The following is a 16,315-nucleotide window of genomic DNA, read 5'->3' as shown; positions in this document are numbered from 1 at the left end:
AAACAAACTGCAAAAAGGTTTTGCTTACATTGATTTTAAAACAGATTTCACCAAACATTCCGGTAAATCATAAGCTAAAGGAAAATTAAATTTCATTGATTACAGCGCCATCTATCGCGAGTCGAAAAAAATGCTCTAGACAAATTCTACGTGTTTTTTGCCGTAGAATTCGAATCTGCAATAAAAAGTAGGGGATACCATTTAAGAAATCAGTTATCCCCGATCTCCCTACAAGGAGGAGCAGAGGGCCACTAATTTCAGCATCAATGTATTTATGTATATTAGCATGGGTACATATACTGTGTGTAGTGTATATTATCATCAGGTATTCCCCCGCGAAATAATTAAACTTTCATAATAGACATTTTTTTCGTAGCGCGCTTATTCGACATATTGCGATGTCTCAAGTTAAATGCTACACCTTGTATGTTGTGTTGTAAGTGACAAAATACTCGTGTATTATCAAAAAACTTGATTAGATCATAATTATTAGATCGTCTGCATTTATATTTGAGTTTTTATTCCTATATATTTAAATGTTTGGAAATATTTTCATTATTTGCTATTTCGCAAAAAAACTGGTTTAATTGTGTCAGATGAATATTCATTTTATGTTTTCCCATAAACCGTAGTAATTATTATCCACTTCAGTACACGTTTCGACTTTCCCTGGCAACGCTGAATTAAAAAGTAATTATCATTTGCAAAGATCGTGTAAAAATTCACGTTTGAGAACTTTTTTAATTGAAAAAGCTTGGTTATTGTTTTAATTAAACTTTTGTTTAAAAAGTAGAGTTTTTCGCCAAAACTGTTGTTTCGGCATATCGAGGCACCTAATAAGAAAAGTTGAAAGAATGCACCGCCCTCACTACCTGATGAATAAGAAAAGAGAATATTGTCCTCTAAGGATAGAACACTAAATAATTCTTAACACTTTGCATGAAAGCGCGATCTTTCCTTCATAAACTCGTAAAGTGGCTCTTTCAGAGTTTTATCTCCGCAGTCATAATTTTTTGAGAAGACAATGGCCCATTGTGCTTCCAATAGAAACGTAATAATTCTTTGTTGGTTTTAAGACAGAAGCACAAATACCATTATACGATATTATCCCGGAGAGTTTATTATTATAAACCCACCTAATGGAAAAGCAATTGATCAATGAAATATCATTCTCGTGCCTTTGGATTTATTTGGAAACAATATTATTTCCCTAGTAAATAAACAGAATAACCTGGCGTGAATTAAACCACTCAATAATTATGCGAGGACCACAAACACCAATGCCATGGTCATAAATATGCGAATTGGATAATTGAATTTCAATAAAAACCAGTAGTCATGGAGAACCGTGCTGGGTGTTAAATATTTATAAATTTCGATACAGTTGATAAATTATGTGCCTAAGCTTTTATTTCAATGAATTTGTCCATTGTTTTCCAGCTTATTAGTGGCTGTTCTGTTGTTGCAACTCTTATTTCAATTGTGGCCGAATTTAACATGAAAGCGTTTTTCGTCGCACTTGAAATCTAATCCGAACTAAATAAACACAAATTGCAATTAAATTCTGGAATAGTAATAATTACTTCCTGATGAAATGCAATAACAGACTTTCCATCAGGGCTTAGAAGATATTAAATAACAGATTCTAAGCGTAAATCGTATGGGTTTAATTTATCGTCCAATCGTGCAGGGATTTCGATTTTATCCGGCTCCGATAGACGAGAATCGGGAGGTTTCCATGAAAAATCGCAGCTATTTCTTGTTAATAATGACATATTCAACATTCGCATTGAGACTATATCGCTTAATACAAATTGAGAACATCTGGAAAATGTTATATGTAGAAATGGATTTCAGTGAATAAAGACGCTTCCAGAATTTAAAATATGTGTTGACGAATTTTAACTCGAATGGAAATTTCCACTGTGCTAAGATCCAAGCGTCATAACTGTTAAACTTTAGGGAATATTACCTGAACAGTTTAATATAAGACTGTTCTCAGCGTGGGGTTGTTCAGAGCAACTGAAGCCGGGGGCATGCTCCTTCGTCTGAAACATCGGGTCCAAGCTACTACTCAATAGCGGACCAGCCATCGCCTTCCACATTTCTCTAACCCTTAAGTTTTTCGAGTATTTTTTTAATGTCACCTCGCTGCCACTCGCTCGAACATGCTCGGGCATGAAAGAAAACGAATTCTAAATCGTCAGAAACAGTAAGGAGTCTCGATTGGTGTACTGCACGTACTTCTAACTATTTGGAATCGGTTTTCCTCTCTGTAAGAACAAATCTTTTTTTTGTTGCTGTTGGACCCCACTCTTCTCTAAAGCTTTTTTTCGACGTCGAGGTAGTATTTTACAAACTTATCGCTAAAGTGACTTAAAAAAATTAAGATAATTTTTTTTTTAATTTTAAACTTATACAGTTTACCACTCAAATAGCTTTGGGGTTTAAGGACACCTTCACAGGCTGGTCCTCCGGAAATTCCCTCGATCGTTTGCGGGAAAACCATAATTTGGAAAAATTTGAAAATCAGGGAATATACGCAAGTCGTTGTGTGATACACATTAAACATATTTTCAAGATAGCGGCACTTCCGGTTATACCGGAAATAGATGATAACTCGCTCACTTTAAATGGAACTCCCTATATCTTCTTTCATTTTTGACTCTACGATGAATTCTGAACACCTTTTACGTGAAACGTTTTACATTTATCCTTAACCGTTTTGGATATATTTACATTTAAAGATAAAATTTGACAATTTCAGTCATTGACTCATTCGGTGATATTATGAAAAGGGAAAGATGTATCGCTGTAATTTTTTTAGGTATTGTTAGTAAAGTATTACTTTAGCCACACATGCAGTAAAACTCGCGAAATAGCATACAAGGTGTTCATAAATAATTCTTAAAGTTGACAATCACAAATCATTAACCTATTATTGTTTTCATTTAGCATGTATTAAATTTGACTTGAAAATTTGCTCTAAGAATTTTAAATAAAGGATGACCGCCGTTCAAGCTAAAAGCAGCCACAACATGCATATTTATTTCCTGCCAAACAATATTTACTTTCAATTACAGTATATCTACATGAAGTCGATTTCACGAAGCCTCTTCTAGTATTTCGACTCGAACATCTAAATTCTTTATTTTACTCACATACATTCATTTACTTTTTGTCATGATTATTAATTATTTTTTCCAACATACCTTCTATCTAATCAATGAATCAGAAGATGAATTTGAACAATCCAGTAAAACTTCTTTAAACGTAAACAATATCGTTGGGCTAATTATAAACCTCGGCATCGCCTAGGTTGATAATATTTGTATCATTCCTGCTCTTCGTTACTTACCTGCTCATTGTCGAGTTTGTAACGTTAATAGATATCTGGCCATAACAACGCCGATTATGAGCCTTACTTATACAGGATGGTTCTTAACCTATACGCATGAACTTGGAGAATTATAGCTAAGAGCAAATACTAATTAATAGCAAAAAAGAATAGTAAAACGTTTTTAGTTTCGGAAATGCCAATTTATTTCAAATAAATATGAAAAAACCTGAATTTCATAAAATTGGAAATACATTTAATTTACTATAAAAACTATTCGAAGTTATTTCCATAATTTTTAATACACAGTTGAGTTCAGACGCAAAAAATTTATCAAGTGAACCTAAACAGTCACTGTGGTATGTTAACTGCATTTTCAATATTATGAAATTTAGGTTCTTTTATTTTTATTTGAAATAAACTGGTATCTTGAAACCAAAAATATTTACCACATCTGTTTTCACTATTAATCGTTATTTGCCTTCAATTATAATTTTCCAAGTTTATGCGTCTAGGTTAAGAATCATCCTGTACATATGGTGAATAAATATAAATAATACGAAAAACAATAATTTTAAAAGATTTTTTTTACGATTTTGAATGTAATCGTCAAAAAAATACAGGATCTAATAAAACTTTATTAGAGCAAAGCAGCTTGAAATTATATATCTAAAAAAACACTCCATCAAGTACATCATTAAGTGTTCTTATTTTTAAATCGAAAATAAAATATTAATACAAAATAAGTTAAAAAATTAAAAATAATGAACTTCATGACACCGATTTAAAAATTTTATGTAATTTTTCTCAATACCTGATATTGTCGTCAGAAAACAAAAAACTGAAAAACTAAAACTCACTTTGTGACATAACGTTTGACAACAAGTTTACACAAAGAAGTTTTTCCATTCTAAGTTATTACAGCATACCGAATTTCATAATTTTACTGCAAACCGTTTCGAAAATATTGCGAAAAAATCATCCTCAGACTTCCCGCTTTAAGAAGCAATTTTTGAGATATTTTAATAAGAACTTTTTTTATTATTTTAATCTCTAGAATCACTTTCCAGAATATTTCAAAGTTATATATTTTCGAACACCCTGTAGAAAATTCCTTTAGTGAGCCTTCAATACCTTCACGAGTTTTAGATTACCATAAAGTTTCGACCTGGCAACATTGAAGTGACGTATCATAACAAAATCAAGAAATTAAAAATTACAAAATAGAAAAAAGACGAATTTTTATATTTATTTCATTGATGATTAAGTTCATTGAGCCATTTATCCTCCCTAAAGCTGGCTTTACCATTCATGCAAAAGCACACTATTAAATAGCGGCTTTTCGAGTAGTAGGGCACTATGTGGACCAGATAAGAAATTCCAATGCTGAAGCCGTTTATCCACTAAAGGAAAAGAACAATAAAACCAAACAAAAATAAAAACTCAGTACAGTTTACTGCTACGGTCGCAAATCGGGCCACAAACCCAAAAATAAAACTGGGAAAACTTCATTTGCAACGTTTTTATCTGGGGCGTCATTTGGTCGGAACTATTCCAGTTTCAGCTACTAAATGCACCCCGTTACGGGAAAACGGAAATTGCAGCCGGCATTATTCGGATTAAGATTTCCGTTTGTAGTATTTCGTAAACATTTTACTGCTTTCTAAAAGTTTTCCATGGGGAAGTTTCGAATGAAACTATAATGAGTTTGTATTTATCTGAGCTGTAGGGGTGGTGTTATGAATAGAAAATCGGCCAAAATCCCAGCTGAGAACCATATGGTGCTAACTTGAGCGGGGAAAAGTTCTCAGCGTGATGTATGCGAATGGGAATGAATTTTCAGTTCAAGTTTTTACTATTTTCAATAACCACTATTCAGCACTCAACTATGTATAAATTACTTACTCCCCATGGTTAATAATGGGTTTGCTTTATATTTCTGCAGTTTCCTATATACTCGAACAACAGGGCGTAACATTTACAATAATATTATTGCGAAGCATTGACCGTTAACGCCCTATAATGGGCTTATTGTAACTGCATTAGTTAATACAGGTAACATTGTTTAAAGACTGGGAATTTGCTTAAACTTGTTAAAGGTATTCGAAAATTGATGTACACTCACCGGCTTTAAATCCGAGACAACCATAATTTTTACGGAGTTGAATTTATTAAAACTTTTTCCTCCGTCGGTGGATTTCAAAATTTTTTTTTATGTGGATAAATGTGTCGGTTTTAATTAATTTTATTCGATTTTCGAACCAAGAATTTACACGACGAGATATACAGGAAAATAAAAAAGTATGTTTTTACCCCAAGTTTGTAACACCCAGTAGAGCAATTTCGCAATCTAAATTCTACGGTATTACGCTTTTCTGCAAAATCTGATCCATTCTTAACATTTTGGTTTTTTATTCAACTGAATGTGTCTCGTTTTAAGAGATATGTATTTTTGAAAAAAAAGCAAAATTTTTTGCAACAATAACTGAAAACACTTTAGTTTTTTGAAATTTTTCCATACTGGTAATCCACTTAACCTAACAAATTAGAATATCTCGAAAATTACGCATTGAACTGAAGAAAGTTCCAAATAAAATTTGTTTGCCTCGAAAAGACTCACTGAATGACACCAACCATGACTTCCCAACCCTACCACCTGGGGGTGGGACGGGGGTAACTTTGAAATCTTAAACGGCAACCCCAATTTTTTATTGCAGATTCGAATTCTACGATGAAAATTACTTGGGCTTTGTCTGAAATTTTTTTTTCAATTCGCGACAGATAGCGATGTAACCGGAAAAATATGTTTTATCCTCATTCCGGAAAAAAGTATCATGTCTTTAGTTTTTTAAATGGAAACCTGTTCTTCTTTTAGTGAATTCGATAGAATTTAAAGAAGGAAAACCATCTGAGAAAAAAAATTAATTTCAATTATTATTATATTCATAAATAAACTTTTAAATTGAATTTTCATTCCAATAAACACAACAAATGAAACATTAAATTAAATTGACATTAAATTTCATATCGTTTGCAAAGATAATGAAAAAAATGGTAAACTTTTTATTGATGATATTTTTATTAATGCACTGCCGATAAATAAAACGAAAAGCCTCAGTTTTACTTTTTATTTATAAATTTAATAATGAGTGAAATTAATTTTTTTTTTCCACAAACGGTTTTCTTTCTTTAAACTCTATCGAATGCACCAAAAAATAAATAAAATAGCAGTTGTTCATTTAAAAAACGAAGTCACGATATTTTCTTCCGGAATGAGGATAAAACATATTTTTCCGATTTATCGCTAACTGTCGCGAATCGAAAAAAAAATTTCAGACAAACCCCAAGTAATTTTCGTCGTAGAATTGGAATCTGCAATAAAAAATGGGGGTTGCCGTTTAAGATTCCAATGTTACCCCCGTCCCACCCTCAGATGGTAGGGTTGGGAAGTCATGGTTGGTGTCATCCAGTGAGTCTCTTCGAGACAAACAAACCTCATTTGGAACTTTTTTCAATCCGATGCGTAATTTTCGAGATATTCCTATTTGTCAGGTTAAGTGAACCACCTGATATAGTGTTACTCCCCCTAGCTCGAATAACAACTCATAAACGGCGATTCATTCCTGTAATTAGGTATTGGATAGCTTCTTGTGGAATATTATTCCATTCTTTTTCCAAAGTGTTTCGAAGTTGTAGAGTGAACAATTGTCCTCGTCGTTTAATTAAAACCGACACATTTGTCTACATTAAAAAAACCTTTAAAATCGGCCGACGGAGGAAAAAGTTTTGATAAATTCAACTATATAAAAATTATGGCTGTCCCGAATTTAAAGTTGGTTAGTGTAAAGTTCAGTTCAATCATTCACATTTCATCTAACATTCAAGTACCTAATGAGTTGAATCAAGAACTGAACTGATGATCTTTCAAGCCCACCAATTGGCAAAACTCGAAAGAAATATTTATGTTAATGATAACATCTATCATTAGAGTATTTTGAACAAAACTCTAGAGACTGGAATATAGCCGCAGATTTTCTAATTCTCTGTGGTTGCTAAGAAAATGTGAACAATAACCTTTTTCAAGCACCCATTTTCAAATTTTCCTACAAACCATGAGGAAATGGAAAATCTATGGCTGGAAATCTGTATCTCGAAAATGATGTGAGGCTATTACCAGCCTCTAACATCCTGTTTAAATTGTTCTAATTTGATATATCCTCTTAAATAAGGAAATATTCGCAAGCATCTATCACGTCCACACAAAAAACAACAAAATAAAATGAAAAGCAAATGAGGTATTCATTAAAATTAAAAGGGACAATTTAAACCCCAAAACCGCAGATTTTCTGCAAAGCAAGGGCAAAGCCTAATCCGTAATTTTTTAGATGAATAATTTATTATTCTTCCTTCACCCACGATTTACGTAAAATAATTGCTCAGTCTCTAAAAAATATATAATAAATGAAATGAACCCTTAGACAATAGTCTTTTTTCAACGTTGAGCGATATGAGGTTAGAGCAGGGTATCAATAATATGAAAATCGATTTTTTTGGGTTATTTTTTTAGCTTTTTACAATTAACAAACACTTGCAAGAATTCCGAACCGAAATTCGCCACGCAAGAAAAAATTCCTTAAGTGGGATTCACTGGAACATAAAATTTCCATTTATTGTTAGGTTTCCGTCCTTCTTGAAAGATCGAACTTTCTGGATTTACTTAAGCTGTTTCGTAAAAAGACAACAAAGTTGTAAATAACCCATAAAAAGTTGCTTTATGGCATATCACAGCGCAAACATTTCCAAAATTGCTTATTTAAATTCGGTCATCGCTAGCGGTTTATTTCAGTAGTGCACTAAAAACTCTTTAGGGGCGGAACGTAGTGGATACTAAAGAGATTTTCCTGTATGGGGTTTAATGTTTAGGACTGAAATAATAATGATTTTGTTATATAGTGTGAAAAATTCCCATCGAGTGAAAAATGTCTTTTACCAACATACCTTGCCTAAATTAATATTGAGGCCGATCAAACGTAAAAGGGAACTGTACAGACTCTTCACACACACATACAAAGTAGTTCATGAAAAAGAATACTTAACAACTTCGACAGAAATATTAATCGTGCCTAGGCTAATATGGACAAGATAAAAGGATGGAAATGTAGGATTTTTCTTAGTTGTGTTTTAAGGTTTATCGTGTTAGGTCTAGGGTATATAATTATAGTCCGGGTGGATATTAAGTTAAGGGCTTATTAGTTACTGGCTATACTTATAGGGTAACACTAATGACTAAAGCGATTTCACAAAGGCAGATCGCGTCTCGATCTGAAGACACGATAAGAAGAGACGTCTTCCCGACTTTTCGCATTTTTTGGGGGTCGTCCCTACCTTCCGACCCCCTTTCGATCTGATCTCCGCCTTCTCTTTTGCCGTTACTTGTTGCGTTTCCCGCTTCGCAGGAGGTCACCGGTCAGCAAAAGCAAAACTTAAAAATAACATCTACAAGCTCTATACAGATTGGTTTAAAACGACTAACGGATTCCACAGAAACATGCGAAGAAATTGAACAAAATAGTCGCAAAAATAAAAAATTATCACCGTATAAGAAACCATTTGTGCAATCGACAAAGGAATCAATGAACATAACTGATATTTGATGAACAACTGGTACGAAAACTATTTTAACGGCCCATTACAGCATACATACAAGCTAATTACTGGCCCAAAATACGATGAAGCATTAGCTCATATCAAAACTCAGCACTGGAAAAACGCCAAATAAAACACTACTTTAAAAAAATAACTTTGGTACCTAACTTGCAACTGAGCCACCCTGTATAATTCAAAATAATTTTTAAATGGGCGTCTACAAAATAAATAACGATCTATCAACATGCCACACAATAGTAAAATAAATAGTAAAATATAGTTTTCCCAAAATCCTACGCGTTGTTTAGGCTAAACCACCCTGTATAATAGATTGGCGAGTCAAGAGTTTAACTTAAAAATAAAAGAAAAATTCAATCTTCTTCTCCATTAAATCTAGAATCTGAATATTTTAAAACCACTATAAGTTTAGAAAGATTAGCAGCTATTGTAAAGATTTCAAAGAACAGCTTTCAAATGTTAATTCATCATTATTATAGACCGAAAAGTTACGTAGTCTAAAGATCCTACTTTCAGAAATAAAATTAGAGTGGAAACAGTTTGCTTCCAATTAATCTCCAGATAATATTATTCAACGAGTCCTAAGTTTAATACAACTTTCAGCCCCTCGCGAAAATGGCGTTTGAGAAGTTTGCATTGAGAAGCACGGCAACTTATGAAGAACTTCAACTTCCCGACTACTCATAGTGTGAAAGCTTGGGTCATTAGTTGTGAGAAACATTATAAACTTTTAGTTTTAGATGCTTTTATGTACTTCCAGAGCACTCTACCATTATCACGTTAAGAACAATACTAGTAAATATACAAGGTGATTCACGGTTGATGATAGATTAGACGTTTACGGAAAACGGGACACATGATTATTCTAAAAATATATAATTATTGGTCTTGCTTTATTGAACTTAAATGTTTTTAGCAGTAAGACATTGCCAGTAATATAAAAAAGTAAGGGTAATTTCCATATTTTAAATAGAACATCCTGTATACCATTTTATTTTTCGGTTATCTCCTTCGTTTTAATCATTTTTGGCTTAAAAATTAGTTTAGCTATCTCTAACAATTTCCGAAATATTAATTAATATCTTTTTTTTAACTCCAAATAAAGCCTCAATAAAACTTCTGTTGCAACTCAATTTCAATTCTCTAAAAGTAGACATTTCGAATATTTTTACGGAAAATCCCACGAATTTGTCCGATGTACAAAAAGAATTTCAACTTTATATAAGGTTGGCTCATAAAAAGCCAAGTTCTCCAGAGGAGGCTTCTTCCTTACACAAAATAAACATTTCTGAGCTGATCATAATCCATATGTAGTTAAAGAAATTAGGTTTCTAGAAAAATTCAGTTTTAATATTTTTTATCTCCCGAAGAATATCAAATAACTTTCATCATTTACGCCGTACCGTTACATTCCACCAAATATATCGAAGCTCTAAAATTGGTGGTAAACAATTTTTTAGACAATTTAACTCGAAAAGAATATTGCATCTGCTAGTTTCCACTGGACCTAACACTGGTTCATGGGAGGTAAACAAAGGAGGTCTTTGAAATGTTTGACGGCCATTAATTTAAGTGCTTGAGCCCGAGGGATTGGCCTGATAAATCTCCAGAACTTACTCCACTGGATTTTACTTATGAAATAAGATAAAAGAAATCAGTATATGCTAAAGAGGAATTACGCTAACGTGTAACCAGACGCCTTCATGAGCTTGATGCAAATGACATCCAGTGCACAAATCAGTCTGTAAATGTGGTCATTTTGAAGTTCGCTTTTATACTGCTTTGAAGCCATAAAAACGCACAAACGAATAAACACAATTATTTGTATAAATGAATTGTTTTCCACCATTATGACGTTCCAGAGCCACTTTTGGTAAAAATGCCAAAATAATGCAATGTTTAGAGACAATACACAAAACAGCAATTATTTGTGAAATATGACGGTTTAGGTATAGGAATATGATACATTGTTTTAAACAAAACTTAATTGTCTTTCAACGCTTTTGATAATATACAGGATGTCCTACAAAAAAATGTGCTTTAAACAGATTTAGTGTCTAACCGTTCAAGTATTAATTGTAATTCATCCTGTACGAGATACTGCCATTTTTTCGATATGGAATACGTTCAGGAGTCTTCCCAAACAATCCCGAAAATTTCTGCTTCTTGCGGATTCAAATAAGGCTGTAAGGGAGACTTTATTAGAGCCCTGTTTTGAACAAAAAAATAAAAACATTGACTAGTATTTCGATATTAAAATTATTAAGCAGGAATGATAAAAAAAAAATATCGAACCTAAAAATGAAACATATGGCAGTTACTTTTTTACATAACCGGTGATGCAGCATGTCTGAAAATATTTTAGATGAGGGATCCATATTTGCAAATTTTCGGAAAGAGCCCGCTTCCCGTGAATATCCAACTTCCCATCGACCGCGAATCACTTTTTACATCTCGTATGTAATACGTATAGTAATGATTGTCTAATTCTTGTAACAAACAAAATTGAAAACTGGCTTTTGCTCAAGCACTATCTGACATGCAATTTCTAAAGTTTAGTGGACAAATTTCACAACATCTCTTGCATCACAGCAGAAATAAACCGGCGTTCAACTAAATCCGACGTTTTTGTACGTCGTGAAAAGTTTCGAAATCTAAAGTTCGCTCCCATTGTTGTTGGCGTTGCAAATGGTTTTTGCAACTGAGTCGTTTTTCACTGTTTCCGCACATGACAGACAAACAACCTTTCGAGATTAGCTCAGTGCAACCACATATTTTAAGGATTCAGCTCCCGACAGTTGTGCGTTTATTTTCGACGGCACGTAGAGCATAAATTTAGAGTATTCGCCATTTTTCTTTCCGTTCCCAAGCTTTAAAGTGCATATTGCAAGCATGTAACTGAATGGCTATAGAATATATCGACTGATAAGAAGACATCTCCAGTCATGAGGGCAAAGAATTGGTATCATTAGAAAGGGGGAAATCCTGATAATGAAACCGATTAACTTTTAACAATTTGTTAAGAACTAGAAGGTAAGTACCTCGATCGAGCTGTCTGATGAGCGCCAACAAGCACGAAATCCGTGATGACTTGACCGAGGATTACATATGATTGCTCCAACTGGTCAAAAAACCGTCCCAGAACGGCCCAAGAATTCTTCTGGTCAAACGTGGGTTCTTGTTCCGTTTTGTTTCCACGTGGGTTGAAACAAGCTTCTTGTCCACTAGGATATCGAGCATTTGGGTCTATCAGTTTGTACTCGCAATCTTCTTAGAGGAACATTAGAGTTTATATAATTTCTTTCAAATAAAAATTTTAAATGAAAATTAAGGTTCTTAATAAAATAAAAATGATTTCTCTATGGTGCTCAAAGACGCTAACAAGTTATCAGATCAGAAGCTAAATCTAGACGTTTGGTGGCTCTATCAACCATTTTTTTCAATTCTCGTTTAAATAATTTGACCGAATCCATAAATTTTAATTTATTTTGTACATTATAAACACATGTAATATGTAGCATAGTATATACCGTGCGGCTCTAAATTGTACCCTCCCCCCCACTGTTACCTTTTTAACACATTATTATTTAAAATTCAAAAACGGCATTAAATAGGACAAACAATACTATTTTTTTACTTTTGTTTATTTTTTTAAATGATGCTTACGTCATCAATAGCGCAAAATGGTCGATGTTTTAAAATTGAAACATTAATCAAGTGACGCTTTAAACTAAAGGTATTTCACAGCTCCATTCAATGATATATTGCGATTTAAAACCTATCGATTAATATCTGAGAAAAACAACTATAAATTTTGTAAAAAATGCAACACGAACTCAATATAATAACCACATAAATATACTAGTGACTGTAGGTTTGAAATACTTTTAATTTGAAGTGTCCCTTGATCCATGTTCCAATTTTTAAAAATCGGCCATTTTGCGCTACCGGTGACGTAAACAACATTAAAAAAAATAAAAAAACGTGAAAAGATAGTATTTTTTGTACTATTTAATGATGTTTTTGATTTTTTTTTAAATAGTAAATTGTTAAAAAGTTAACAGAGGAAGGGAACAATTTAGAGCCGCACGGTAATATTGCTCTGGGTTACTCTGTGAAGTGAGGAAATTACAATCGACTTTAGAGAAGGATGCTCCGGTACTAATGGGAAAAGATTATTATTTCTGATAAAGAAACTCACACTTTCATAAAAGGGGTGTCCGGGAATAACATGCATGTATTTTGATATACGATTTCTAAGGTTGAAGTAAGAAACGCGTACATCTCAAAATGCCGAATGTAAAATAAAGGACCATATTATTAAGGTATTTCAACTTTAACATTAAGGTAGTTTCCATAAAAGCATACATATTTTCATAACAATAAAGCTCTATTTCAACTTTTCTATGGCAATTAACTTGTAGTTAAAGACAACAGTCCTACATTAATAATATGACTCTATGGAAAACTTTTTCAGTGTCCAGTTAGGGAATGATTGATGTTAGCTAACAACAAACTGGAAACATTTGGTTTTTTACGAATATGTCCACAAGTATTCCGAATTTTTCCAGTATGAAAGCCGATTCTAAAATGAGCATTTATCAATTGTGTAGCTTTGACCTAATTTTACTTACTTCCTCTCGACCCCCTGTATTATAACTGAGAAATTGATGGAATAATAGAAATGTCTTTAATATCAATTCAAAAAATTGTCCTAATAAATATATTTATTTATGGGTCTAACATAAAAACTCAGTCATAAGGGTTTATCAGAAATAACCATCGCATCAGCCTTTTGCTGCGAACTTGAAAATAAGACCCGATCGAATATTTTGAATTACTTTCTCAAACTAGCCCTCGAAAACAACATAGAGAGAACTCTATTCCTTTTTCTCTACTTTCAGTAGTTACAGACATTATCTATGTAAAAATCGAAATTTGCTCGCCCTGTACAGGGTGTCTCAAATCAAGAGGCCACTATGAGGATCTCGGAAACTATTAAAGATACGACAAAGTTTAAATTATGGTAAAGTCGTGTATTTTTATGCTGAATAAAATGCCGTTTAAAAATCCAAAAAATTCCGACTGGTTCCCAGGATATAAGAAAAAAAATAAAAATTCTGATATTTCAATTTGGTTTCCTTCTGACTGCTGTTGTCTACTGTTATTCCCATAAATATCGGAAAGAGAGATTATTAAGGCTTCTATTTCTGATGGAGAAGATGGCACAATCAGACTTTATTTCCGACGTTTCGTCATTTGACGATCATCATCAGTTCTCTAGTTTTAATATGAATCTGAATATTTTATTGCAGTTTTCAAGTTTGAAAAATGTTCATTCAAAAATAACAAAAGGTTATCAATTTTATTTATATTAATAATAATATTTATTTAATTAAACATTTTAAACATATTTTAATTAGTAATAATTGAAATAATTTAAAAAAATTATAAAAGTTATTCGAATTGAAAGCCATTCGCCTCGATACATTTCGCACTCAGTTTATATAATCTTAATACCGCCCGTTGAATAGATCGATGAGGAAGCGCCGTTATTTCCCTCATTAAATTCAGTCGTAATTCATTAATATTATTTGGAATTTCACGGTATAAACGGTTTTGAAGGTATCTCCACAGAAAGTAATCTAGGGGATTCAAATCAAGACTTGTGGCAGGCCACCTCACAGATCCCTAGGTTCCGATCCATCAATTTGGAAAACTCCTATTCAAATAATTTGTTATTTCTCGTTCATTGTGCGAAGGAGCACCGTCATGTTGCCACAAAAACTGTGGTAGAATAATCAACAGTTCGTCTTCAAATTGACCCAGAGTATGACGTAACATAAGTTCTAAGTATATTTTGCATGTTAAAGTGCCGTCATATATTATAGGGCCAAGAATTTTATTGCGCCATATATTGGCCTAGACATTAAATAACACTTGCCCTTGTGGTCTAGTTTCCATGTTTTGTGTCGTATTTTCAACCGACTAATGATGCTCATTATGTCTGTTAAACAGACGTTTGTCGAAAATGAGTATCCATCGGTCTAAATTATATTTGACAAAAAGCTGTTATCTTCAGTAATTTTATTTTGAAGCCCGTGACAAAAATCCAATCTTCTAACATTGTCACCCGGCCTAAGTGCATAGCTTGTGTGAATTTTATATGTTTCATACTTATTAGAATGCAAATTTCGCTATATTTTTATTCTAGAAATTTGCAATTCCCTTTCGAAACGCCTAAGAGCCCTTTGGATGGCATTATTCGCCTTTGAAAAAAGTTTCAATCGACCAATGGATATAATGTTTACAACTTTGAAAATTTACCGCATTTAAAATAAGTTCTTCATGTGGATCTCTTCGGTGACCATAATTATTTATGAGTTTACTAAAACTTCCAAATTTCATCAAATTTTTATCCAGTTTAGCAAACAACATTTGATGAGGTTGCTCTCGATTGGGATACTGATTCAAATGTCGTTGACTTGCAATTCTAGAATTTCTACTAGAAGAGTAATAAATTTATAACATGTCACGCTTTTCTAAATTTGAAAACTTTGAAAATATAATTTTTCATTGGTTGCAAGGAAGTTTTAAAATGGAAAAATTAATGAAAATAAATAAATCATTCTTTTGACAAATTAGCAATTGTAATTTAGCGCGTTTTGTTTCACAGCCAGCTAAGCCTGAATAATCTGTCATTTGCACAGCACCGATGCAGGTGTCAAAATGTTCATATTTTTCCGAATATTTCGAAAATGGTAAATTTTAAAGAGAGGGTAACTTACATAAATTGACCTTAAAATTTAACGGGAAATTTTAAAATGGCAAAAAATTAGGGGGGTTCTATTAAAAAAAAACTAATATGTTATTGCCACAATTTTATGGCGGACCCTGTACATTTGAAAATAATTTTAAAATACGGAGCTTTATAATATTTATGGGAGTAACGTTAGAAGGAAGCAAAATCGAAATATCAGTTTCGATTCTTTTCGTATATCTTTGGAACCAGTCGGAATTTTTCGGATTTTTAAACGGTGTTTTATTCACCATAAAAATACGCAAATTTGCCATAACGTAAACGTCCTCGTATCTCTAACGGTTTCCGAGATCTCCACAGTGGCCCCTTGATTTGAGGCACCCTGTACATGCAGCTTCCGCCCCGAAAACATTTTACTTGAGATCCAGAGTAGAAGACCAGTAAAACTGGAACAAACTCAAATTTATTTGGACAAACAAGACGAGTCCAGTCTGCCTGACCATTCACAGAGATATATGCAGAATGTTAAGCCCCATGCTCAACATGCAATTTGT

Source organism: Euwallacea similis, chromosome 29 (assembly GCF_039881205.1).
Source record: "Euwallacea similis isolate ESF13 chromosome 29, ESF131.1, whole genome shotgun sequence".
NCBI lineage: Eukaryota > Metazoa > Arthropoda > Insecta > Coleoptera > Curculionidae > Euwallacea > Euwallacea similis.
Note: the sequence above shows the minus strand (reverse complement) of the source record.